The sequence below is a fragment of the Lissotriton vulgaris genome, chromosome 8 (genome assembly GCF_964263255.1).
Source record: "Lissotriton vulgaris chromosome 8, aLisVul1.2, whole genome shotgun sequence".
In the NCBI taxonomy this organism is placed as follows: Eukaryota; Metazoa; Chordata; class Amphibia; order Caudata; family Salamandridae; genus Lissotriton; species Lissotriton vulgaris.
Window position 1 is genome coordinate 469507488 of NC_141696.1, and position 27235 is coordinate 469534722.

The 27235-nt window shown below is 48.3% G+C and overlaps 1 protein-coding gene across 6 annotated transcripts in view; it reads left to right on the top strand.

The window, feature by feature from the left end:
- The window catches only part of REPS2 (RALBP1 associated Eps domain containing 2), a 1031179-nt gene that overhangs the window by 970735 nt on the left and 33209 nt on the right, over positions 1-27235 (top strand). The window lies entirely within an intron of this gene.

The following is a 27235-nucleotide window of genomic DNA, read 5'->3' on the forward strand; positions in this document are numbered from 1 at the left end:
CTTACCCGTCGCGCGTTGCTGCGATCTCAGAAGAAAGGAAATTCAAGGAAACTCGTTATGATAACATTCAATTTACATTGTGTCATTGTTATTGAAACATATTCATTTTAATATGGAAAACATTTCTAAGTGTGGCTTGAGCAGTGAGTCCTAGATTGGCTTCCAATCTTGATTCTGGTTGCTCTCCTGTTTCATTCGAGCGGGCTTGATCAGTGCGTAATTGATCGTTTTCCAATCTTGATTCTCATTGCTCTCCTGTTTCATTTAAGCGGGCTTGAGCAGTGTGTAATCGATCTGTTTCCAATCTTGATTCTCGTTGCTTGTTCGTTTGAGAAGAACGGGCTTGAGCAGGGCGTAGTCGATCGGCTTCCAATCTTGATTCTCGTTGCTCGTTCGTTTGAGAATTACGGGCTTGAGCAGTTTGTATTCGAACAGCTTCTAATCTTGCTTCCCGTTGCTCGTCTGTTTCTGAAGCTCGTAATGCCTTTTTCTTTCGTGCCTCTGATGTAGATTGACCAATCGATTTCCATTTTGGGGTCATAACTGTCGACGATGCTCGCAAATTCGCTGTCTATTTCAGTATTCGAAAGATTACGAGGGCCCTGGGGGGCCGATATTTGGGCCCTGGAGGGCTGATATTTAAAAAAAAATGTTTTCCAGAAACCTTTGCGGGAGTGTACTCAACAACTTCCCAAAGTTTCATGGCGATCAGATGAATGGTGTAGTAATGCATAAAGGACAAACAGCAGACAGACTTCTCCAGTATTGGGGTGTCTTTCATAGATTCACATGCTTGAATATTACCCGTCGTCGGAGTGGGAGTCCCACGGTAAATAAAATAGCAATAAATACTAAATAAATATATATATATATATATATATATATATATATATGTATATATATATATATATATATATATATATATATACATAAATACCCATATATAATTAGAAGAAAAAAACAGAAATATGTAAAGAAAAGGCATAGGTCGCCTGTCCCAAAATTCTAAAATTCTACATAGGAATGCATGGGAATAGAAAAGACCTATCCTTGTCATTATGTTGGTCCAAACTGCAGCCAATCAGGCGACAGCAGCCCTCTAGAACCTTCTCCTCAGAGCTCAACACCTCAGATTTTCTACCGCACATCGTGTGTAAGGGAGTCTCCCTGAGCTCTTGCTCAGTTTTCTTTCTCTTCAGGTTTTTTCCTGTTCTTCACAATGTCTACTAGTAAGAAGTCTCTTTTCAGAGCCTGTTCATCATGTGGAAAGCTAAGACTGTTTCATGAGGACCCACACAGTAAGTGTATTTACTGCCTTTACCCTGACCATGAGGTGGGAAGCTGTAAGTTCTGTAGAACTTTCTCCACTAAGACTCTTAAGGATAGGGAAAGCCGCTTACTACTCTGGCTTCAAAGGCTGAAGGATAAAGACAATGTACTTTCGGATGCTGAAAGTGTCATTTCAGGCCACTCTAAAGCAGCTTCAAAGTGTGGTAGTGTGCAGGAGGTGCCTTCTCCATTTTTAAAGAAGAGGAAAATATCTCTCTCATTAACCCCTGTGGTGTCTTCACCTTTGCCTACCACTTCTGGGCCCACGAGACATGGCTCTCAGGCTCCTTCTGCTTCCAGTTCCAGTTTTTCTCTGAAGAAAACTGATTTTCCGTCGACGACGGTGGCTTCTACTTCGTCGACGAGAATGGCTGTCTCTGGATCAAAGTCGACGACTACAGTCACGACGACGCTGGCCTCTGGATCGTCGACAGCCCCTGCGTCGATGTCTTCGTCGTCGATGAGGGTTGTTCTCAGCTCCAAGACTGTTTCTTCAATTATTCCAATTTCGTCCTCGTCGACGAAGAAACTTCAGTCGTCGACAGTCCGTTCGTCGTCGACGAAAAGCTCGAAGATGTTGGTTTCGTCGACGCCCTCGAGTGTCTGCGTCCTCTGTCCCGTTGACGGCTGCCCCGTCGACGCCTGCCCCGTTGACGACTGCCCCGTTGCCGCCTGCTCCGTCGACGACTGCTCCGTCGACGAAAAAGTTAAAATTGAAGGTTCTGTCGACGACTACGTCCATGAAGGTTCCGTCGTCGGCTCCACTGCTGACGTCACCGTCGACGATGTCCTCGTCGACGACGATTTCAATGACAGCTCCCTCAAAGAAAACGACCGATAGATTGCCGTTGACACAGTCGCAAGATGCGGTTTCAATATCAGCCTCTTCATTTGCCTCGCTACCTTTGTTACCGCTACAGTCTAGCAAATCGGACCATTTCGGAACTTTCACAGAAGGGGAAATGGCTCTTCCACCCTCTCCTTTGTTTGCTACTGACTCAGACCAGGAGTCTGACCGCCAAGCTCAAAGTCTTTCGGACTTGAATATAAAGTGCCAAGACTTCAGTAATAATGAAGATGAACAGTATGGCCAACATCATGAAGTTCATTCTCAAATACCAGCAGCGATGTTGCCTTTATCTATGATTTCGAGCCTCCAAAGCATGTTAGAGGATTACAATCGGCGATTCCCGCCATCTCCACAAGTAACTACTGTCCCATCGGTTTTGAACCCGATTACGGAACCGTCACCTGCTCCTTCACAACCAGCACCGCCTGTTACCATTCATAGAAGCACATCAGTTCAAGTTCACGCAACTCTTTATCCCGATGATGATGATGAGAATCCTCCAGAGCGTGAGGATGGAGAAGTATCGGATGTGGATGGTGATGATGAACAGATGGCGGAGTGGGATGACTATCGTGCTGAGACACCATCCCCATCTCAGGGGACGCCAGGAGATTCTCCTCCAGTGGATATTGCCAGCTTCCACCAATTGATGGACAGGGCGGCGCAACGATTCAAGTTACCACGAGTCTAGAGAGAGGAAGATTGCTTCCTTTATGATTTTAAGAACCAACCGTTCAAACAGATTCACACTGTCCCGATAATAGATTTAATCTGGGCTGGGCTGAAGACCCCAAACTCTTTACCAGCACAATTGCCAAGGTTGGAAAAGAAATATAAGGCGCCGGTGGGATCTCCGGCATGCCTTACGGGCCAGCCTAAGCCTGATTCTGTCGTTACGCAGGCAGCTCAGAGAGGATCGAGAAATCCAGCATCTACTATCACCGCTCCTCCAGACCGAGAGGGCCTACGCCTGGATGCGATAGGCGTCCTCTACAACTCTACGAGTGGCTAACGCTATGGCCATTTTAGGTCGCTATGACCGTCAGGTTTGGGCGGATATGTCCGCCTATGTGGCGTTACTTCCAGATGCTTCCAAGGCAGAAGCGCAGCAGCTTCTGCAAGAAGGTGAGAGAACTTCCGAAGAGCTAATTGATTGTGCAGTAGATGTGGCCTGCACTGGTTTTCGACAACTCGCTGGAGCGGCCGTCCTACGTCGACAAGGTTGGCTACACTCGACTTCTTTTCGGCAGGAAGTTCAAACAAAAATTTTAGATATGCCTTATGACGGCGAATCACTTTTTGGAGCGCATATTGATGAAGCGTTGCAATCCATTAAGAAGGACACTGACACTGCACGTGCCTTAGGTACCCTTCAATTTAAGAAACAGCCCTTTCGGGGTGCTCGAGGACGAGGCACTACTTCCTCTTTTCGAGGAGGAAACAGTCAATATCGGTCCTATAACCAAGGCAACCAACGTTTCACCGGAAACCGTCAACAGTCTTCTCTTCAGCAGCCTGCCAGAAACTATCGAGGAAAGTCCACTTTCAGTGGAACTTCCAACAAACGTCAATGACTTGCCTGTCAATCTAAAAATTGGAGGTCAAATCTCTCTGTTTGGTTCTCAATGGTCCTCCATTACAACAGACCGTTGGGTACTCGACATTGTTGAAAAAGGCCATGCATTGGAATTTGTCGAAGTACCTCCTCCATCGCCACCTTCCGGACCACCACCTCCGCACCTCAAGGAACTATTTCATCAAGTTTGCCTTCTCATTCAGAAGGGTGAGGTAGAAGTAGTGCCAAAGTCTCAGAGAGGGAAGGGGTTTTATTCCCTTTTTTTCCTTATTGTAAAGAAAAACGGAGAATGGAGACCCATATTGGACTTGAGAGCGCTCAATCAATATCTCAAGGATCAATCTTTCCGTATGCTGACGCTTGCAGAAATCTTGCGCTTACTCTCGGTCGGAGATTTCATGTCAACCATCGACCTCCGAGACGCCTACTTCCATGTCCCTATACTCGCAGGTCATCGGAAGTTCATGCGCTTCAAGGTGGGGCAACTTCATTTCCAGTTCAAGGTCCTTCCATTTGGCCTCCGGTCGGCCCCCCGAGTCTTTACCAAGATATTGGCTCCGGTCATGGCCTTCCTTCGCCTCCAAGGTATCCAGATATTCCCATATCTCGACGACTGCCTCCTGAAGTCGCAGTCCCGCTCACAACTGCTACACCATACCTCCATTTGTCAGATAGTATTTCGTTCCTTGGGTCTGTCTGTCAACCTGGAAAAATCTCAATTGCAGCCAACAACTTGCAAGGATTTCCTAGGAGCCACGCTGGACACCAAGCTGGCAAAGGCGTTTGTTTCCCTGGAACGTCAACAAAGGATTCTACGCCTAGTCCTGCTTCTACTGACAAAAAGGTGCATTTCAGTCCGTCTGTTGAAGTCCTTTCTAGGGATGGCTTCTTCCTGCATCGCTCTTATCCCTCATTGCAGACTACGGGCACGACCTATTCAGGAGGGACTGGACGGACAGTGGCGTCAAGTCACCGGTTCCTTCAACGATCAGATCTCTGTCACCATTCCCATGAAGAAAGCGCTCAGATGGTGGGCACAGCCACGTCATCTTGCAGCAGGGATGTCCTTCCTGTTCAATACCCCAGATCTGACACTAACTACGGACGCATCTCTGGAGAGTTGGGGAGCGCACCTCCAAGACCTGTCCATCAAGGGGAAATGGACTCTGCACCAGAAAGCCTGGCACATTAACAAATTGGAGCTCATGGCTATCTTTTTAGCCCTGAAATCGTTTCAACCCATGCTGCAGGGAGAGTCTGTCCTCATACAGAGAGACAACACAACCTGCATGCACTACATAAACAAGCAGGGCGGAACGAAGTCTCCAATGTTATCCCGCCTAGCACAGGCGATTTGGGACTGGTCCATCAATCATCAAATCACAATCACTGAAGTTCATCTTCCGGGGTTGTCCAACCTCCTGGCAAATTCCCTAAGCAGATCTCGATCATCCACCCACAAGTGGGAACTACATCAACCGACACTCGATATGACCCAGCACTGGACCTCTTCGCAACTCCAGAGAACCGCAAATGCCCCGCTTACGTAAGTTGGCATCCCCACAAAGGGTCACAAGGCAATGCCCTTTTGATGGATTGGTCGAATCTCTTTGCTTACGCCTTTTCTCCAATCCCTCTGGTGCCGCGAGTGCTGTGAAAGATACGGAGAGAACCCTGCCACTTCCTTCTCATATCTCCCAGGTGGCCACGGCAGGCGTGGTTCTCGGAGCTGCTCCTCCTGTCTCAATGCAAGCCCATCCTTCTTCATCCTCGGATGGATCTTCTTTCCATAGACAGGGGTCTAGTCTACCATCCGGACCCCTCTTCTCTGAGCTTATCAGCCTGGAACCTGAGCACTATGAATTTGCACATCTAGCCATTCCTCAAGAGTGTCGTGATATCCTTGCTCAGGCCAGAGCTCCATCTACTATAAAGACTTACAAGTTAAAATGGAAACGCTTCTGCCATTGGTGTGCTGACGCCGGGGTGCATCCCTTGCGTGCCACGCCTTCTAAGCTCCTCCCTTTCTTTTTTCAACTGGCTCAGTCGGGTTTATCTCATGCTACTTTAAGAGTTTTTCTGGTGGCAATTTCACGCTTCCGCCATGATGGCTCCGCCTCCCTATGTTCCTCCAGGATAATACGCCAATTCTTCAAGGGACTCTTTCGAACATTTCCTCCAGTTCGGCGTCCCCCTCCCGAGTGGCGCCTCAACATTGTCTTAACACAGTTAATGAACGCACCATTTGAACCAATCCATAGAGCAGACCTCAAGTATATCACCTGGAAGGTCGCGCTTCTTCTTGCTTTGAAGTCTTCACGTCGAGTGAGTGACATGCATGCATTCACGATCAAACCACCTTTTCTTCAGTTTAAACCGGATTCTGTACTGTTACACACTAACCCTACTTTTTTTCCAAAAGTGCCTTCAGACTTCCACATTAATGAGCCTGTTATCCTGAAGTCTTTCTTTGCTAACCCGCAGTCTCCTGCGGAACAACGCTTGCACTCCTTAGACATTAGACGGCGCTTGAAGTTCTACATCAGCAAAACAGCCCAGTTCCAAAGATCGGATCAGCTCTTTGTGGCCTATGGCCGCTTTCATAGGGGACGACCAGTCACCAAACCTACAATAGCCCGATGGGTGGCTTCGGCTATTGCTTTCTGCCATCAGAAGGCGGGAAAGCCTTTACAGACTGCAGTACGGGCCCATTCCACCAGATCTATGGCGTCTTCTACTGCACTCTTTGCCGGTGTCCCATTGCATCAGATTTGCAGAGCAGCCACGTGGTCCAGCAGGCACATGTTCATGAAGCACTACTGTCTGGGTGCCGTGGCTGAAGGGGATACCGTAGTAGGACAAGCTGTGCTCCGTAATCTTTTTCAATAAGGTGAGCCTCTGTTCTACCCTCCTCTTTCAGTTTCCATATGATTTATGTCTATTCATTGTGTATACATATGTATATATATATTTTCTATTGCAGGTGTTCTTACACCTAAAATTGTTTTCAGTCTTTGCTTATGCATTGCATCTATGGAAACTTTGTTTTTTAGTACGGACTGCTAACTATTCTATATTCAAGCTTGTGAATCTATGAAAGACACCCCAATTCTGGAGAAGAACAATTGTTACTTACCTGTAAACAGGTGGTTCTCCAGTATTGGTGTCTTTCATAGATTCACATGCGACCCTCCCTCCTCCCCTCAGAGGCTCTCTTCTCCTCATAGACTCTTTGGGTCACTCTGTGCTACGAAAATCTGAGGTGTTGAGCTCTGAGGAGAAGGTTCTAGAGGGCTGCTGTCGCCTGATTGGCTGCAGTTTGGACCAAGATAATGACAAGGATAGGCTGCATTGGGTCTTTTCTATTCCCATGCATTCCTTTGTAGAATTTTGGGACAGGCGACCTATGCCTTTTCTTTACATATTTCTGTTTTTTTCTTCTAATATATATGGGTATTTATGCATATATATATATATATATATATATATATATATATATATATATATATATATATATATATATATATATATATATATATATATTTAGTATTTATTGCTATTTTATTTACCATGGGACTCCCACTCCGACGACGGGGAATATTCAAGCATGTGAATCTATGAAAGACACCAATACTGGAGAACCACCTGTTTACAGGTAAGTAACAATTGTTCATACATTCGTTTTTATATATATATAGATTTAAATGTGTTTAGTTAGATGTTGTTCTCACTATGAAAATGTAATCAGAGGTTAATGTGCCACATATCCTAGATTTTCCAAAGCGAGATTACCGTGGGATTTCCACTGCAACAGTTTCCCTGTTGTGATTCCACATTATGCCTCTTTCTCGCATCCCCATATACTTTCTCCTTCTTCACCTCTCTCTTGTAGGGTCTGTCTTCTGAGTGCCTGCTTCTCCCTGTGTCACTGTTTTCCTATCTTTCTCTGACAAAAAAAACTGTAATATAACCCACACAGTTGTGTAACTATCTAACCGCTGCCCTGCATTGATATAGACGTGCTCATATGAAAGCTTGATGCACATAGGTTCTTTGACGTCCTTACAAGTACATACTTTCACTCAACAAATTGTCAGCAGGCCTTTCAAAAAACAAACATTGGCAAATCCAACAGGTCTGATTTTTCTATAGTGCACATATAGAACAACATACTCTGAAGCATGTTGTTCATGGTTATGGTATGTTTGAGTGGCTTGCTGTTCTTGATTCCACCAAAAGGGATTTAAAAAAGTAAATGTGCAGAATAATAAATAAAATATTATGTGGCCTTGTTTAGGAAAGTTTTAGAAAGGCTAGCAAGACTTGTGCTGCAGTCAGGAGCCGACAATTATTGGAGACCATTGATAAATCCAAAACGCTCGTTTAGAAGGATCAGTATTTCCTGACATTTCAATTTTTGCTTCCTTTCTGATTTCATATAGACATCATGATTTCCCTTTAACCCCTTCCATGCTCATGACGAGCTCAGCTCGTCATGAGGCACAGTTGAGCTGTGCTGATGACGAGCTGAGCTCGTCATGAAACCATAGCAATGATGAAATATCAGCACAGGAGTAAAATAACCACAGCAGCGATGTGGTTAAAAGGCCTTTTACTACTGTGTCTAAAGATAGATAGCTTCTTGGAGGAAGGGAACCTCTAGAATTTCACTTTTTGAATTTAAATCAGGGTACATTTCTGAGAACATTTTATTGCAACAGAGCTATCTGTAAGGGGCTGTATAAAACAGATGACCCCAGAAGACAGAAACAGCAAACTCACACACTATGCAGACAGTGAGCACACACAGACAAGATACAAATGTCTCAAACAACCCCCAAAGACACACATATTATACCCATGCACACACACACACATCAGAAGGACACCATGAATGCAGGCTCAAGAGAAACCCACATCCTGAATACAACCCACAGGTCAGCCACACACTCACTGGGTATGCAGATAAGCACAGGGCAGGCAAATTGTCTCTAAGACAACCTGTAGATAGGTGCACTCACACTGCAGGCAATCGTTTACTCACTCAAGAGCAGGGCTTATAGATATGCACTGGCAGGCACTCACAGAGAGTGCACAGATGGACATGCAGGGCAGGCAGCCATTCATAAGGCTGGTAGGAATGCCACATATGTCAAGCAGACACTAATGGGCAGTTGTGCACTCACATAAAGGGAAGGCATGCACTTGCATGGCTGGCAGACAATCCCTCACATAGCTGTTAGACAGGTACCTGGTCAGGCAGGCAGTCCAAGCAGTCAGACACTTGCACCCAGGCAGACACACAGGGCAGTCCCACAATCAAGCCGAGACTTCGTTTTTGTGAACTTCATTCTGCTGAAACTCTTGGGGTGCCTGATTCTCTGGTTACTTACCGGTAATCTTCATTACTCCGAGTATAGTCTTCCTCTCCACATGACTAACAAAGTGAGCTTCAGCTCCACACCAGAACCCTCCAAAGCAAAAAGTCAGCCTCCTATGCCTCCCATCCCTTCCCAATATGGCCGACCCATTGCACCCTTGACCTCTATAAGAGGCAGGCCGGCCCAACCCATCAGCCTGAAACTACCAAGCACAAACATGAAGCCGATAGCCAGACAGGGAGGGAGGGATGGGAACTCATGTGGCGAGGAAGACTATACTCGGAGTAATGAAGATTACCAGTTAGTAACCGGGGCATTACCTCCTCGTTAGTCTTCCTCGCCACATGACTAACAAAGTGAGCACATACCAAAGCCAAGCGGCTTCATAGAAACTCACAAGAAACCAACGGACCAGAATGGGAAGCCTACAAAAGAGGGAAAACCCAACAGACCAGACGAGCGGAAAGATCACCCAAGAGAGAGGCAACCACAAGCAGGAAGAACCAGCCCGGGACAGAAAGACACCGGAACGTCCGAAAACCTGGACACCAGAGACACGCAGTGCTGCCAGAAAAATCCATCCCAACCAAAGGTTGAAGGAGGACAGAGAAGGCACGGAACCAGATGACACGGAGCAAAAAGCAACAGCAAACAGGCCCCAGAACAGAAAGCAGCAAGCTGATCCAAACACACCAAGACTCCCCAATGGACAGCCAAAAGCGAGAGGGGAGCAAAAGCCCAGACAGTGGAAACAGAGGGCAACCCCATCACAGCGACCCAACAAAAAGCCACAGCAGAAAAGAGACGCAGTGCGCCCGAAACACAGCAACACCGCACAGTGGACTACCAACTGCGAGAGAGACAAAACCAACAGAGGAACGGGGCAGTGGAACCAGATGCACCAGGAACCCAGCACACCAACCGAACAACCAAAACCACGAAGGCCACCAGATCCCCACCCGCAAGGAAATAAACAGGTGGGACACGGACTTCAGTTGCACAAAGGACCCCCCGGAAGGGAGCACAACACCAAGGAGAGAACCCAGGCAGGGCCAAGGCAAAAAGACCCAGGAAGGCGCAGGAAATGACTCAGAAGAGACCCGGTCACCAAGGGAACCCAACCGGCCAACAGCAAAGAAGCGGAAAGCCCACAAGGCCACCCACGGGGCCCGAAGAGCGGAAGGGACCAGGCCCTAGGCCAAGCCACCATAAAGGAAGCGAATGTACACCAGAGGCCACCCTGCAGAAAAAAGCACCAGAGCCCGGCAGGGAGGGGAACGCAGCACGGAGGAGCAAGACTGTCCCGCACAGGGACCAAGCAAACCGTCCCAGTAATGCTCCACAAGAAGGAAGCAAGCTGCCGGAGCGAGCACCCAGGTGGCCACACAGCCAGCCAACAACCAGGCCCAGCCCAGCCGAACAAAGATGATCCAACAGGAACAGGAGCGCAGAGGGAGGAAAAGCCACAGGCAGAAACATACCCAAGGTGGTAAGGATAGAAGAGCTGGGTGAAACAAGCCCGAGCAACCTCAACAACCCCAGGGAGCAAACCCGAGCCAACAGGCCCCAGCACCCGAAAACCAGGGACAAAGGGGAAGAGGAAGCAAAATCCACACAGGAAATGAAGGGCCCCGCCCGGGGAAGGACAACCAAGAAAACCCAGCAACCCCGGAAATTGAAGGCACAGTATGAACACATACCACCATGGGACAAAACGAAACCCGGGGCAGGAAACAAACCCACCTCTCATGCAAGAATGTGCCCCCTGAAGCACAATATCGACCAATGAACCAGAGCACCATGGTCCAACACTCACAGCAGCACAAACCAAGGAAGAAGCACCCAGGTGAGCACCACCAACCAGCCAAATGTCCGATCCAGGCAAGACAAGCCCAGACCCACCTAAGCCAAAGGGTCCAGAGGAAAGCGCCAAGCCGGGAGGCAGGAGGAAACGGCAGAAAGAGCCCCCACCGGGGACACAAACCGGAGCAAGGGACCCAGTCACAGCACAATTGTGCCAAAAAAACAAAGGGGAAAGGAGAAGACAACAGCACCCGGCAAACCAAGGTGGACCCCAATACAGGTACAAAACAGGCCTGACCCAGCGCAACTACTGAGACAGACAAGAACAGAAGATCCCATGGAGGCTGTAGGCCCAGCAACCCCCCAGCGAATGTGGCCGGGGAAAAACAACCCACAAAAACCACCAGAAGCCCGCGCAGGGCAGGGGCAAAGTCCAGAAAAACCAAGGAGCGGCCAACAGTAGCCAGATGGGAAACCCGCCACCAGGCGCACCAACTAACCCCGCACAGACCAGAAATGCAAGCACGCCCCACAGGACGCCAAAGGCCTACAAACCCCAGGAATAGGACACCAGAACAGACAGACCAACCCGGGGCAAGAGAAGTGACTCCCACAGGAAACGGCGAAGCTAGGAACGAACCGGAACTCAGGAACGCCCAGAAGCCCTGCGACTGACAGCACAGGGAGGACCCACAAGGGACAGAACCGGGGAAGCGAAGCCAACCGCACCTGGATATCTCCGGGAGAACGCCAATCCAGGCACGAACTAGGCCGACCCAGCATCAACAACTGAGATCACATGAGATCAGGTGATAGAAGGATGGTAGTTCCGCAGGACCCCAAAAACACACCCCATGGAAGGCCCTTACCAAGGCAGACAACCCCAACCCGAACAGCTGGGGGGAGGTACGAAACCAGCCAAAGGGGGACAGGCACCAGGAGGGGGGCCACCAGAAACCGGAAAACCAGAACAGGATGGTAAAAACACCAATACCCTACCGGTAGAATGGAAACGGATGAACAGGACCCGCCGGAGAACGACGAGCGAGAGAGCCAAAAACCAACCCAGCAAGAAACAGGCCAAAATGCACACCCCAGCAGAGGAGCGTGACGAACCCCAGGCCGACCAAGTAGCCACCACCCAAAGGTAGAAGATCAACCAAAGAGCTGCAGCACTCCGGACACGAGCAGGGGAGCCCAAAACCCCACAATCAGAGCGGCCCGGAAGTGGGCAGAGGCCACCCAGGACGGAAGGAGACGCCACAGAAGCCCAGCCCCCAGGAAGGGAGGTGGAGAGTAGGTGGGAACAGGATGGACAGACCAATGGCCCAAATCCCGGAAGGGAAGAAGGAGTAGGGACTAATACAGCAAACACCACCAAGCTGTGGCCCCGTGACACACCGCCAAATGTCCGCCCGGGAGAGGAGAACCAGGAACCCCAGCACCCCTGGACACCCAAAAGCAACAATGACTCCAGTCCCCAAAAAGAACTCTCAATAAGTGAGGCTGCAGGCATCATAACATGTGCAGTTGTAACGCACACAAACACCTCAATGGGGCACCTTGGCACTGAATCAGAGCAATACAACAATACCCCACTCAATGGAACAAATTTGTCGACTTCAGATGGATGAAAGGCTGTGTGGACCAGCCGGGACCCGAACCTGTGACCATTAGGACAAACACAGGCCCCTGCAGTGGACACAGCAGTCCACTGAGCCACCAGACTCGGTCAAACCAACGTGACAGTCAGACACCTAACCACCAGTCCACACCGCTCAAAACAGGGAAACAACACACACATAGCACACACCTGTAGAAGTCAGCTAGACAAACAGAAACACAGCTAGAAGTGTGACGCAGCACTCGACGACCACCCAAGCCCAGCCTATGTTCGCACAGAGAACAGAACAGGTCCGTGAACAACATAATGTAAATGGAAACCAACCCAAGAAGGAGGAAGAGAGATGACGGGCCGGGATAGATCTCGTGACCACGAGGACACCCCCGCTAGCCGCAGTGGACCCGGCCGACTGGCGCCACACAAAGGACACCACAACGAGCGAGTAGAGCACGAACCATCCACACTCGTGAGACCGCAGCTGCGCGAAAAGCCAGAGAAGACCGGCCCGCCCCTCGGAGGTTAGGTCAAGAAACGCGACGTACAGTGGCCTACGTATCCCAGAAGACCTGTGTAAAATACCCGCAGGAGAGCACAGGAAACAGTGGGCAGAAGAAACCAGCGTCGGGAACTGCACCCGTACCGGCGCAAAGCAGGTAAGACCTTTGAGCCTCGAAGGCGAGGCAGCCGCAGCGAGGCCCCAGTGAACCCCGTCATGCAAAGCTCTGGGGTCGGCAACTGGGAAATAAACAAAAGGAGGAGCGTGGCCACAGGACTGAGAACAGACCGCCGGGCCCCCACGCCCAACACCAATACCTAAGTCTGCAGAAAGGGACGTGAGGCAGAGCCCCAGGCCACCCAGCCCGCATCGGGAAAACCCGGAAGTGGGAAACAGGCAGCAAGAGCCCCGCCGAGGGGGAACCCATGGGCCAGGAGAGGCGGAGCCGCGCCCGGGCGATAACCATGGTATAATAGGAAAATGACAATTCACAATCATAGAAGGAAGACAGGAATGCACATGTTTCTCCGCGTGTGCTCCAAATGTCCATAAAGCACAACCCCATATAAGAGTAGATTGTACAAAACTGAACCAGCAGCAGTGGAACACAAACCCACACTCCCGGAGAGACCGGAGCCCAAATACAGAAATGTATAACGGACCGCCGGGCTCCCACACCCCCAACACAAACCCAAGCTGCCCCAGGAGAGGGAGACAGACAGGGTGTGGCAGAGCACCACCAACAGAAGGAGCGGCCCCAGGGGGAAGGGGGGGGGGGGGGTTTACCCTGGACACAAGCGAAAGCCAAAACACTGTGCCCACACAGACGAGGGGAGAAAAAAAACAAGACTGTCAGAAGAGAGCCCCAGAACCCCCCGTCCGTCCTCCTGTACACCATGGGCTCGCTAAAGCAGAGCCTAACCGGCCCCAACCAGACACCGGGGAAGGAAGGAGGAAGGTCCCAGAGTCCTAGGGCCCGCTAGAGCAGGGCCACCAACCAGGGACCCAGTTCCAGCTACAGCAGGAACAACTTACCTGAAAGAAGCACAGGAGAGAACTGCAGTGCAGAACCAAAAAAACAGGCTGATGGGTTGGGTCGGCCTGCCTCTTATAGAGGTCAAGGGTGTAATGGGTCGGCCATATTGGGAAGGGATGGGAGGCCTGGGAGGCTGACATTTTGCTTTGGAGGGTTCTGTTGTGGAGCTGAAGCTCACTTTGTTAGTCATGTGGCGAGGAAGACTAACGAGGAGGTAATGCTTGTTCGGACAACATGTATTTAGTGATAGGCAACCATAGCTAGCATGGAGATCTTCCGTATAGAGATATCTTAAGGATTCTGACTTATGTTAATTTTATCCTGGAACTCTTGACTTGGATTATCTCTTTTCCTATCATTATTCATTTTTCCCCTGGGTTGTTCTGATGTTTCTTTTGGGGTGGTATGTTGATTTTTAATTGCAGATAATGTATTGGCCCGGATGTGTTATTGGAGGCATCCCTGGGAGAGCGCCTATGTGCGCAGATCGCATTTTGCTCTTTCTTGTTGTTTGTGCAGTGCCCAATCTTTTCATGAAAATTGTTCCGTCTCTCAATTTTTTAAAAGCCATAAAACATCCACCCTAGTGAAGAGACTTTGAAATATTGTTGAAGGTTAACTCTAATAGGTAATGATAATATAAAGGATTCCTATTCCTTGCAGAGAGGAGATTGTTGGGATAGACACTAGTACGTGTACAAGCTGTGACGGCCCAATGCCTTCTGCCTCTGTGTAACACACAGGACACAGACTTATGTTTATTTAGGGATTTACTCTCCTCCAAACCAGCTCCCGCCTAAATCTGGAATCTTCCACTGCCTCCTCAGGGCACCCCGGAGAAGAACCAGTCTTGTGCGGCCTATAAAATGAAAGACAGTTCAAATAGGAGGAAGACGACCTCACAATTACCTGCAGGGTGAGCAGGAGGTAGCAGTGATTTGCTGGAACGCAGGAGCGGGAGTGTGACTCACCCTGCCCTCATCTTGGTATTGTACAGGCGCGCAGGTATTCCGGTGACTGCATCTGCCAGTGAAACTCTGGTGGCTACTGTCTCAGTTCTGCGCACCACCCCGCTTCAAGTCTGCCACAGGGATGGTGAGAACTCCAGGCTGCACACAAGCGGGGTTCACTGATACATCCTTGCAAGCCCCACCCAGTACTAACCGGGCCACTTCTGCGGAGGTTCACAGGGCTCCCACTCCCCACAGACCGCTGTGGCTGCAGCACTTGTGCTGACTTACTGCCAGGGAGAAGAGGAGGTTGGAGTGGCTTTCGTGGTTGTATTGGCCCTGGTGCAGTTCGCAGGCCGCTCCACAGTCTGTGTTTTGCTCTTGCCCTCATTCGCTCGCCTCAGCGATGCGTCCCGTCCAGTCCGGTCCAATTGGATCACCAGCTGTGCTGACAACATCACTTCCATTGGCCACAACACCCACAGGAGGTCCACCAAGCAGGCTATCTGGTACACTGAAGACCTTAGTACCGCTAAATGACACACTGTAAACAACTAGAAACGACATGGCGCACCAGCAAGGACATGACTGACAAGACCGCCTTCAAGACAGCCCTCTGCCTCTACCACAGACAAGGCCAACAGAGACCTCAGGTCAACGGAATTAGGCCTTCTTACAGTTCCAAGAATTAAGTAGGCCAGAGGTGGCAGCTGCTTTTTTTCCGACCTGGCTCCCAAACTATGGAACTCTCTGCCCATCGGTGTGAGACTTAATAACAATTTATTAAGTTTTAGAAAACATCTGGAAACGTACTTGTTTACTTAATTGGTTTGGTCTCCAGCAGGGATGTTTAGCACTCAATAAATGCTGTTAACAATAATAACAGACAGTTGAGAGAATCAAAGCAAAGGTCTTAGCCTCCCACATCGAATGAAGCTCCATTAACAGCAAATAACTCTTCAACATCATCAAAGAATTCTCTAACCTTTCAGCTGCAGCAAATAACATTACCCCCTCACATGAACTCTGCAACAACCTGCAAACTTGTTCCATGATAAGATCGCCAACATCTACAGAAATTTCAAACCCCAGCCCAAGGCCACCGACTGCTTCAAGCCACACAATAACCCTGCCACCACCACAGACATCTGACTACCCAAATGGAGCCAGCTCACCCCACAGGACACCGCCTCTATTATGAACTCGGTCCACTTAGGTGCCCCAACTGACTCATGCCCCACTACATCTTCAACCTAGGTGAAGCCAGAATCAGCCATGTACTCACCACCTTGGTCAACACCACAATTGCTACGCCCCCCTTCCTCTAGGACTGGAAACCAGCAAAAGTCAATGCCCTACTAAAGAAACCACCAGAAGACCCCAGCAACTACCGACCGATCTCCCTACTGCTGTTCCCAGGCAACATTTTAGTAAAAAAGCCATTAACCAACAACTCTCCTCCCATCTGGAACAGAACCTTCTACTCCATACCTCCCAATCCATGTTCCGCAGCAACCACAGCACAGGCCTCATAGTGACTACCGACGACATCCGAGCCTTACTCAACTGAGGAGAGACTGCGGCTGTTATCCTCATAGACAACGCGGCAGCCTTTGATACAGTCTCCCACCACACACTCATCAAAAGGCTGCACGACGTAGGCATCCAAGGAGTCACTCTCAGAGGGATTGCCTCTTTCCTCACCAGAAGAACGCAAAAAGTCTGCCCCCCCCCCCCCTTCACCTCGGAACCAAAGAAAATCATCTGTGGTGTACCCCAAGAATCCTCACTCAGCCCCACCCTCTTCAAAACTTAAATGACACCTCTGGCCAGCATTCTCATAACCGACAGAATCAGCATTATATCCTATGCCGCTGACACCCAATTTATCCTCTCCCTCTCCGAAGACACCACCAACCCCAAGGCCAACTGTCACAACTACATGAAAGACATCACCAATTGGATGAAGGGTAGCTGCCTGAAGCTCAACATGGGCAAGACAGAGGTACTGATGCTTTGAAAAACAAAAGCTCCTCATGGGACGCATCCTGAAGACCCTCAGAATTCAGACCTACTCCTACACCCACTGAGCATGTTAGGAACCTATGCATTATTCTGGACAACAAGCTAACCATGTGGACTCAGGTCAACTCCGTCTCCTCCTCCTTCTACTGCATCCTCTGCATGCTTCATAAGATATTCAAATTGCTAGTCCAAAGCTCAGGGTGCACCAACACCCAGGCCTCATGTCCAGCCATCTGGGACCATGGCAACGCTCTCTAAGCAGGGATCGCAGCTCACCTCCTACCGACCATACAGATCACTGCAGCCAGACTCGTCCTGTATCTCCCTAGATGAACCCATATCACCCCCTGCCTCAGGGAACTACACCGGCTCCCTGTAGAGAAAATATGCCAATTCAAGCTCCTGACTCACGCATACAAGGCCCTACACAACTGCAAACCTGCATACTTGAACCACCGCCTGAGCTTCCATCAGCTTACCAGACACCTTGCTCCTTCTCCTACCTAGCAGCGAAGACATGGAACGAGCTACCCTTTCTTCTCCGGACCTCCTCATCTTTTTTAAAGTACAGGGAGTCCCTGAAGACCCGGCTATTGGGCTAATCGACTGGACCCTTCCAGCACCTGGAAACCCTCATGGGTGAGAAGAAGCGCTCTACAAATCTACTGATTGATTGAGTGATATAGAATTAGAGAGAATATCATTCATGCCGTTGGAGTTCATGGTACCATTTATATTTTAAGTTCCACCCTATGTGTGAGGTCATCAAGGTGTCATTGCACTCCCTAGGTCACACGCACAAACTATAGCGGGAGTGAAGAGTTAGCTGCTTGTCATTTCATAATGAATTACAGCTACAAAAAGCAGCTGTGATCCTCCTGCACATGGACTACTTCTTCATCAGTGCAAAATAATAACAACAACATATATAGCATCTGTGAGTTTATTCAAATGTGAAAGACACTTCAATGAAGCAATGGTTGATGGCGTCTGGTTCAAAGTGACCATTGTCTGTAGAGAGCTGTCTCTGTGCCCCTCTGTTCCCTGCTTCATTACATGAGCTTGTTGACTTCCCCAGACCTAAACAAAAAGGAATATAGTGATATAGGGCAGTGGTTCTTAACCTTCTGACTTCTGTTGATGCCCACTGAATCATTACTGCAATCTAGTGCCTCCCATTGAGTCATTACTGGAAGCTGGGGACCCCCGGCTTAAGCAATTTATATAATTGAACCTCCAAATAATTCTCAGAAATACAAAAACAAGTATACACTAAGCAAATGCTCAAATCTTGAAATATTTTGTGTAATTCAAAATCAAATATAGATTTTTTTTTTCAAATGCTCTTCTTTTTTGTATATGCTTTATTAGTTTTAATTTAAATATTATTTAATTTTGTGTAATAGTCGCGGACCCTCTGTGTAGACCTCGTGGATCTCCAGGGGTCCTCAGAGTGCAGATTAAGACCTACTGGTAAAGAGTTTTGAAATGCAGTGAACGCATAAAATAAGACAGAAAAGACGCAGAAGGAATGTTTGCAATAGTAAAGAAGATGTTGGGTGAATCATAGCGAGCTAGATACAACTTTTAAAAGTGTTTCACAGTAAGCAGCGAGTTTGCAAATGCTGAATTATTTATTTATTGACTACAGGTAATGTGATAAAAGTGATGCATTGGTGAAGGCCCCAAAGTAAATTATTGGGAGATAGGCACATGTTGAAAGGTGAAAGGTGTAAATGTAATTGTGAGCCATAAGGAAAGCCAAGACCTAACTTTAAAATATATGATGTTGCCACAGATGCAATCAATCAGACCCATTGCGTCTGTCTGTAGCGACTCCTAAATCAGACTCTTGATGTTCATCGTCTTTACTATTGCATACCAAGTACCATCGTTCATCTGCATGTTGCAATGTTGCCCTCAACCAAAGCTGTCTTAAGATATTTTTGGGTTCCCAAACTCTTCAGCCTGCATAGGCCAAGGAGATTTGATGGCAAGCACGCACCCTTTCCAAAGTGTCTTTTAAATACTGCCTGACTTGTAAGTATGCAACATCACAAGGCTAAACTTAAGACAATGCTGAGGAAGAAAACCCTAGTATGGCAACAGCATTAGTAATGAGTGGATCACCTTTACAGTCTTCTCTCCTTCGATGACTAGAAATGCCACCCTCCGGTATTAAGTATCTTACTGGACCCTTGCATGTTATCACAGAGGGAGCACCTACTCTCTATGGAGCTGACTCCTGTTAATCACTTCCTCTAGACCTTGGTACTGTAGCTGACCATCACTGGCATCTTCTGAAGAAGCTTAGTAGACTTGTGCTTCAAAGACCTTCTGCTAGTGCTTCAGCTATCCCAATAGGTGTAAAGCATATGTCTTCATCTGCGGAAGGGACTGTAATTTCTCAAGGTGTTTGGATCCTTTCTCTGGGTACCAAGCTTTTCTGGATCCCAAGTTATTTCCCCCCTTATCCAGCAAAACATCAAACCCATTTGCTGGCATTACCTATAGAAGTATATTTCCTCTTACAGTTAAGGACTGTATCTCTTCTCCGCATGGGACAAGTTATAGTTCCAGATTATCTGCAATTGAGAGGAGGCTGGAAAGACCAAGAACAGTTTAGATTTCTTTGTATTCAGAAGCTTTCTACCAGTAGAGGTTGTTAAAAGGCGTGATCTACTCTCAAATCAACTTCAGACTCTTTACAGCAATGTTGTTACTGGCTCTGAGAAATTAGCAAGATGTTTACTTCCATGTTTCCACTGCAAGGTCCTCTGATTCATTGTATGAAGATATATTACTGCTACTCAGAGTTAATATTTGGTCTCAACTCTGCTCTCATGGTTGTTTGTCACCTTCAGAAGCAAAGTATATCTAAACCTGTCTCCACTGGTGACTCATTCAGGTTTTGTTCCTCCAGGGAATCTGTTGCTCTTATGGCACAGGTTCTGAAAATGCTTTTCATCCAATATTAGAAAGCAATCCACCCCGATAGGAGCACAGTTGTTTAGGCCGATTGCCGAACACAAAGACACCTAAGATTTTCCCGTCTCTAGTCGAGTTCTAATTTTCACCAGTGTTACATTTTCTTAGAAGAGTGATCAGCACCATTTAAATGTTCAAGAGGCTTTTGCTTCTCATGACTTGAGCACCTTGCTGATGAATAGAACTACAAGTGACCGCTTATGAAGATAAATAAAGGAATCCACACCCCAGGTGCCACAAATGATTCAAAAGCCATATTGAATTGGTGGCCTCTGAGGTTCAAACATGTTAAAGCCGTTTGTGACTCATTCTCCCTGGGTGGGAGGGAGCAGTCATCCTTGGCTGCTGTTCTTGTGGACTGCAAACGTACATTCCAGTAGTGTGCTTTATGCCTAACAGATAAATCAGGACACTATGCAACTGTGCACAAATCATCCGTGTTCCATATGTTTTAAAGAAACAGTGTGGCCTGATCAGTTCCTGTTTTCTGAGCTGGTGAGACTGGCAGAGGCTACTGCTTCACTTCACCTCTTAGGTTAGACTGTTTTATTTAGCAGAATTAGGGCGTGATTTTACATGTTCCATCTCCAAATAGAAGTGTGTGGTTCATGAGAATTGGGGCAAATACACCTCTTTATAGAGAATTTAGCCATCATCCAAGCAGCAAGGAAGCTATATCTCTGAAAGCAGCTCCCAGGTAAATGCAAGTGATTTTATTATTGATCACTTGAAATTGACATTAAATCACTTGACATGCTTTCTCGACCATATTCTGATATTAATATCTTCCTTGGCTCATTCTGGCTTTAAGCTAGACTAAAGTGAGACCCGTTTGGTCTCCAGGAGACCTACAGAAATGCGTCAAAATTACTCTCGCAAAATGAAATGTTAAAAGGCACGTTGCTGACCCTCTATGAATGTCTTCACCAACAATGAAACCTCACCCAGTATAGGATCTGAATGTTCAGTGGCCGCCTGTAAAAAATAATCGGTTTTTGGTTGCAGTCACATCTCCGTAGAGCGAATGTGAGCTTTCGCCTGTCTTGGCTGAGTCAAGTCGTGTATGAAATACAACAAATGTTTTAAGGATGCATTGTCATTTTATTTTTACTTAAAATTGTTTCAGAGTGTCATTTCAATCAAGACGTCACTTTTACTCACCTTCCTTTGAAATCAGTGTTCAGAAGTAGAAAATGAACTCTATAGCTGGGTAGTCAATTTGCCCAACAGTTTAGGTTGACAGAGAGCCTGTTTGTCTCCCATGGTGGTTCTTTTGAGCGGGAGCTTGCTTCTGTTGTGGATTGGATAACCTTCTGTAGTTAAAGCTCCGTAGGGAGCCACACCAAGATTTGTTTTTACTTTTCTTCAAGCATTATTCATAAACCATTATTTCGATTTTCAATCTGTTTTCTTTATTGAGAAAGTGCCTGATTTAGATCTCGGTAGATGGGTTACTCCATCACACCAGTGACGAATATCCCATCGGCCGAAAAATGAATCCCATCATATCCTGTGGGATTTATATTTCGGGGACGGTATGTCTGTCACAGTTGTGACGTAATCCGTCCGACAGGATCTAAATCAGACCCAAATTGTCTAAAAAGTCTTAGCTTCAGATTTTCTTACACGCAATAGAACTAGAACTGTAATTAATGCCATGTTTTTATTTTGCATTATATCCTCTTTTGGCAGTCATGAAGAAGCAGCCTGCTTACCATGAGACTTATGTTGGCTGTGACTGTACTGTCATGATGGATTTGTGTTTTATGATTGTAAAACACAGTTTTCCTGAATGTCATTGTCAGTCAAATGAACTGTACAAGAAAATCACAAACGAAGATTTTTTTAGACACTTTTTGAGTAACGAAAAGTGATTGAAAATAAAAAGAATGGTTCATAAATAATAATTAAAGCAAGGGTAAAGCAATGCCTTTGTTTGGCTCCCTACGAATATATGAGGTTTAACGTATGATATATTAGTCAGAATGAGTACTGACTAAGTGGGTAGCACCCTATGCAGGGCCGCCAGCATCTGTTAGCCCTACACTAGAAGTAATCTCCAGTAGTCGTAATGCATTGCTTCTTGTATGGTTATGCATGTACATGAGCTCTAGGAAAGTCATGCACACCATTCATTAAAGGCACAACTCGATTCTTGTTATGTAGAAGTCAGCTACTCCTTTCATGCCCTGTTACCATAGTGCCTTGAAGGCTAATTCTGAGGGTGATGCTCAGTTTGATGAGGTCACTCTGAAGACATTTTTGGGCCAGACGTCCCCTAAAAATTGTTTGTTCCAGCTCAAAGCAGTAAACCTGTGCTTGGGAATATTCCCAAGTGTAAGACTGATGGGCAGAAAAATAAAAGCAGTGTAATTTCTACATCCCTAACCCTTCAGCCTCCGCAGTGATTCATTGCCACCACTACACACTGTCCATAGTGTGTTACCTCTCGCTGCAAAAACAACACCGCTGAGGTAGGATGAGCCGGTGGGTATCAAGGGAGTGGACGATGGGCAGAGGTGGATCAATGCCACCACAATCCGGCACTTTGTCTCAGTGCCATCCTGTGAGAGAACATCACATTCATATGACTGAAGGGACAGACAACCGATGAATAGAACAGGTTCTACAATGGGTAAATGGATGTCTTTGAAGGCATCCTGAATACGAGTTCTTCCCTTAGCAGGAATTTTAGTGCACCTCACACCTACTCTGCAAGGATGCCTCTTTCTTTGTTTCTGCACACCACCTGAAGTCCCTTATTAATCTATTTTCCTTTGTAGAGCACACAACAGGGTGACAGAAGCCCTACTAAAGATAATCAGCATGTATCAAAAAACAAATTCAACAAGCAGCAATAGAGATAATACAGTTAAGCTGGCAACAATCTTCCAACGCGAGAAGGTTCAACCTTTAGAAGGAGTTTTTATATGAGCGGGGAGGGCTATTGACACATTGGTCCACAGCGTGGTTGAAATCAACAGGACAGTTTAACTTGTGGAGTGAAACTAAGAAAGGACTACTAACTCTGTCCATTTACCTGTGCAAGGAGTCACAAATTACTTTGAGAAAACGATGTGCGACACCTCTAAAATCTAACACACCTTTCTGTGACACTTGTGCGCACGAACCAGGTACCACTCTTGCTTTTGTGCACAACACCCAGTTCTTCGCATTTAAGAAATATGACATCAAAGTCAAAGTCAAAGTCAAAAAGATTTATATAGCGCGCTACATACCCATAGGGTCTCAAGGCGCTTGAGGAAGGGTGGGGAATTACATGTCGAATATCCAAGTTTTAAGTTGCTTTCTGAATGCTAGGTGGTTCTGAGTAAGGCGAAGGTGAGTGGGAAGTGAGTTCCAAGTTTTAGCTGCCAGGTAGGAGAAGGATCTACCTCCCATGGTGGTTTTGTTGATGCGAGGTACAGTGGCAAGGGCTTGGTTGGAGGATCGTAGCTGACGGGAGGGGGTGTAGAAGGATAGTCGTGTGTTGAGGCATTCGGTTCCAAGTTCGTAAAGTGCTTTGTGTGCGTGGGTTAGGAGGTGGAAAGTAATCCTCTTATTTACGGGGAGCCAGTGGAGGTTTTTCAGGTGACCAGAGATGTGTTCTTTACGCGGGATGTCTAGTATGAGCCTGGCTGAGGCGTTCTGGATGCGTTGGAGCTTTTTCTGGAGTTTTGTAGTGGTACCGGCGTATAGGGTGTTTCCGTAGTCCAGGCGGCTCGTGACCAGTGCGTGGGTGACCGTTTTTCTAGTTTCGGTGGGGATCCAGCGAAATGTTTTTTTGAGCATGCGAAGAATGTTGAAGCAAGATGATGAAACGGCGTTGACTTGTCTGGTCATCGAGAGTGAGGAGTCCAGGATGACGCCCAGGTTCCGTGCGTGGTCTGTCGGGATGGGTGCTTTTCCAAGGGCCTCCGGCCACCAAGAGTCATCCCAGGCGGAGGGGGAGGTGCCTAGGATGAGGACTTCTGTTTTGTCTGAGTTCAGTTTCAGACGGCTGTGCTTCATCCACTCGGCTACTTCTTTCATTCCTTCGTGTAAGTTGGTTTTGGCGGTGTTAGGGTCTTTGGTGAGTGAGAGGATCAGTTGAGTGTCGTCAGCGTAGGAGATGATGTTGAGGTTGTGTTGGCGTGCGATGGCCGCGAGGGGGCTCATGTATACGTTGAAGAGGGTGGGACTGAGTGAGGACCCTTGGGGTACGCCGCAGATGACTTCAGAGGCCTCTGACTTGAATGGTGGGAGGCGGACTCTCTGGGTTCTTCCGGTGAGGAACGAGGTGATCCATTCCAGTGCTTTTCCTTGGATTCCGACGTTTCTGAGGCGCTGTAGAAGGGTGCTATGACAGACTGTGTCGAAGGCAGCGGAGAGGTCGAGGAGGATGAGGGCGACTGTGTCTCCATTGTCCAGTAGAGATCTAATGTCGTCTATTGCTGCGATAAGTGCGGTCTCAGTGCTGTGTTTGGCTCGGAAGCCGGACTGTGAGGAGTCGAGGGATTTGTTGGTTTCGAGGAAGGCGGCGAGCTGGTTGTTGACAGCTTTCTCGATAACTTTGGCCGGGAATGGAAGGAGCGAGATGGGGCGGTAGTTTTTGAGTTCGGTGGGGTCCGCTGTGGGTTTTTTCAGAAGGGCGCTGAGTTCTGCGTGTTTCCAGCTTTCCGGGAAGGTGGCGGAGTTGAGGGAGCAGTTGATGACATCTCGGAGGTGTGGTGCTATGATGGAGTCTGCTTTGTTGAAGATGTGGTGAGGGCATGGGTCAGTTGGGGATCCTGAGTGGATGGAGTTCATCAGGCGGATAGTGTCCTCAGTGGAGATTGGGTTCCAGTCGTTAAGGATGTTCAAGGGGGGTGAAGGTCCTGCAGAAGGTTGGGTTGGTTGGTCTCCGGGTCGGTTGTTGAAGCTGTTGTGGATGTCTGCGATTTTGTTGTGGAAGAAGGAAGCTAGGGAGTCGCAGAGGGCTTGGGAGGGGGTGATGTCGTTGGAGTTGGCTGATGGGTTGGTAAATTCTTTGACGATGTTGAATAATTCCTTGTTGTTGTGGGCGTTGTTATCTAGTCGGTCTTTGAATGCGGCTTTCTTGGCAGACCGGATTAGTTGGTGGTGTATGCGGGTGGCGTTTTTGAAGGCATCCCTGGTGCTGTTGTTTGGGTCTTTTTTCCAGGCCTTCTCGAGGGAGCGACAGAATTTCTTCGATTTCTTAAGATCATCGTTGAACCAGGAGGCGTTTTTGTTGCCTAGTTTGATTTGACGTTTTTTCAACGGTGCTAGGATGTCGGCGCCGTTGGATAGCCATTGGGTGAGGTTAATGGCTGCTTGGTCAGGGTTTGAGGAGTGGGCGGGGGGGTTTAGAAGAAGCGATGAGGAGATCTGGTCGATGGTGATTTTGTTCCAGTTTCTTCGCAGGGTGGGTTGAGGATGGTTGTGGATTGTGGTCTTATTGTAGATAAAGTGAACGCAGCTGTGGTCCGTCCAATGAAGAGCTGTGGTGTGACTGAATGAGACATGTTTGCTGGAGGTGAAGATAGGGTCGAGTGTGTGACCTGCAATGTGGGTGGGGGTAGTGACAAGTTGTTTGAGTCCGAGGTTGGCGAGATTGTCCAGAAGGGTGGTGGTGCTGCTGTCATTGCTCTTTTCCAGGTGAAAATTGAGGTCTCCCAATAGAATGTAGTCCTCGGAGGGGAGGGCTTGTGGGGTGATAAAGTCAGTGATGTCGTCACTGAAATGTGCCCGGGGTCCTGGAGGCCGGTAGAGGAGGGTGCCTCTGAGTGTGGTCTTGGGGTCGGTGTGGATCTGGAAGTGGAGGTGTTCGGCGCTGGCAGGGTTGACGTCTGAGCTGGTTGAGATGCGGATGGAGTTCTTATGGACGATAGCGATGCCTCCTCCTGTTTGGTCGATGCGGTCCTTACGGATGATCTTGTATCCTTCCGGGATGGCAATGGTGATGTCTGGGGCTGAAGAGGCATTCATCCATGTTTCTGTTAGGAAGGCGACGTCCGGTGAGATGGTGTCTAGTAGATTCCAGAGGTCGATGGCGTGTCTGTGGACCGAGCGGGTGTTGAGCAGGATGCATTTTAGGTGGTTGGTGTCAGGTCTCTGTTTGGTGTTGGTGGATGAGGAGTTGGTTTTGGTGCCGTCGAACTTGCAGGAGTTGCAAGAGAAGGGTCCATGGGTGTGTCCAGGAGCGGCTTGGACGCAGTTGGGGGAACGGCCGGGGTTAAGGGCTAGGAGGGTGGTGGCATCGTAAGTGATGCGAGTGGGCTGGGCATTGCGGGAACCAGGGGGTCTGGCGCTGGGCGCGGTCCAGGCGCGGACGAGCGTAGACGGGCTTACCTTTGGCGCACCTTCGGCGCGGGTTGGGCGCAATCGCTGCGCGTGACCGCTGCGCGGGAAAGCATCTGTCATATATGGATAGTGGGAAGGGGAGGGGCGAGGCAGGGTCAGCTGGGAGGCGGGCGCGGGGTGGAGCTACGGCCAAGTAGGTACAACAAACAACAACAAAATGGCTGCAGGGAGGGGAGAGATGGACTGGGTGAGCCTGGGGGTAAACAGAGGCGCAATCGACATACAGTGCTACAATGCTCTTAGCCACCAATGCGCAGCGTTACCAGCGCACTACCGATAAGATGACAGTCAAGGAAACAATGCAGCAAATACACACAATAGGATGGGAGCGAGCAGTGCAGGCTATGGCAGTAATGCGGGGGCAGGTCGCGCTGGGATTGAGCCTCTAGGCGCTACGATACCGCAGGTCAGCAAGCAGCAATCAGGCGCTATATATCTTCAAAGCCAGCAAGCCTTGGGAGCGTGGTGGGAGCGACCTCTTCTACAGCAGGTCAGGAGAGTCACGGCGAGGGGGAGGAGAGGCAGGTCTGTTGCTATCTGTGGGAGGCAGGGTCAGCTGGGAGGCGGGCGCGGGGTGGAGCTACGGCCAAGTAGGTACAACAAACAACAACAAAATGGCTGGAGGGAGGGGAGAGATGGACTGGGTGAGCCTGGGGGTAAACAGAGGCGCAATCGACATACAGTGCTACAATGCTCTTAGCCACCAATGCTCAGCGTTACCAGCGCACTACCGATAAGATGACAGTCAAGGAAACAATGCAGCAAATACACACGATAGGATGGGAGCGAGCAGTGCAGGCTATGGCAGTAATGCGGGGGCAGGTCGCGCTGGGAT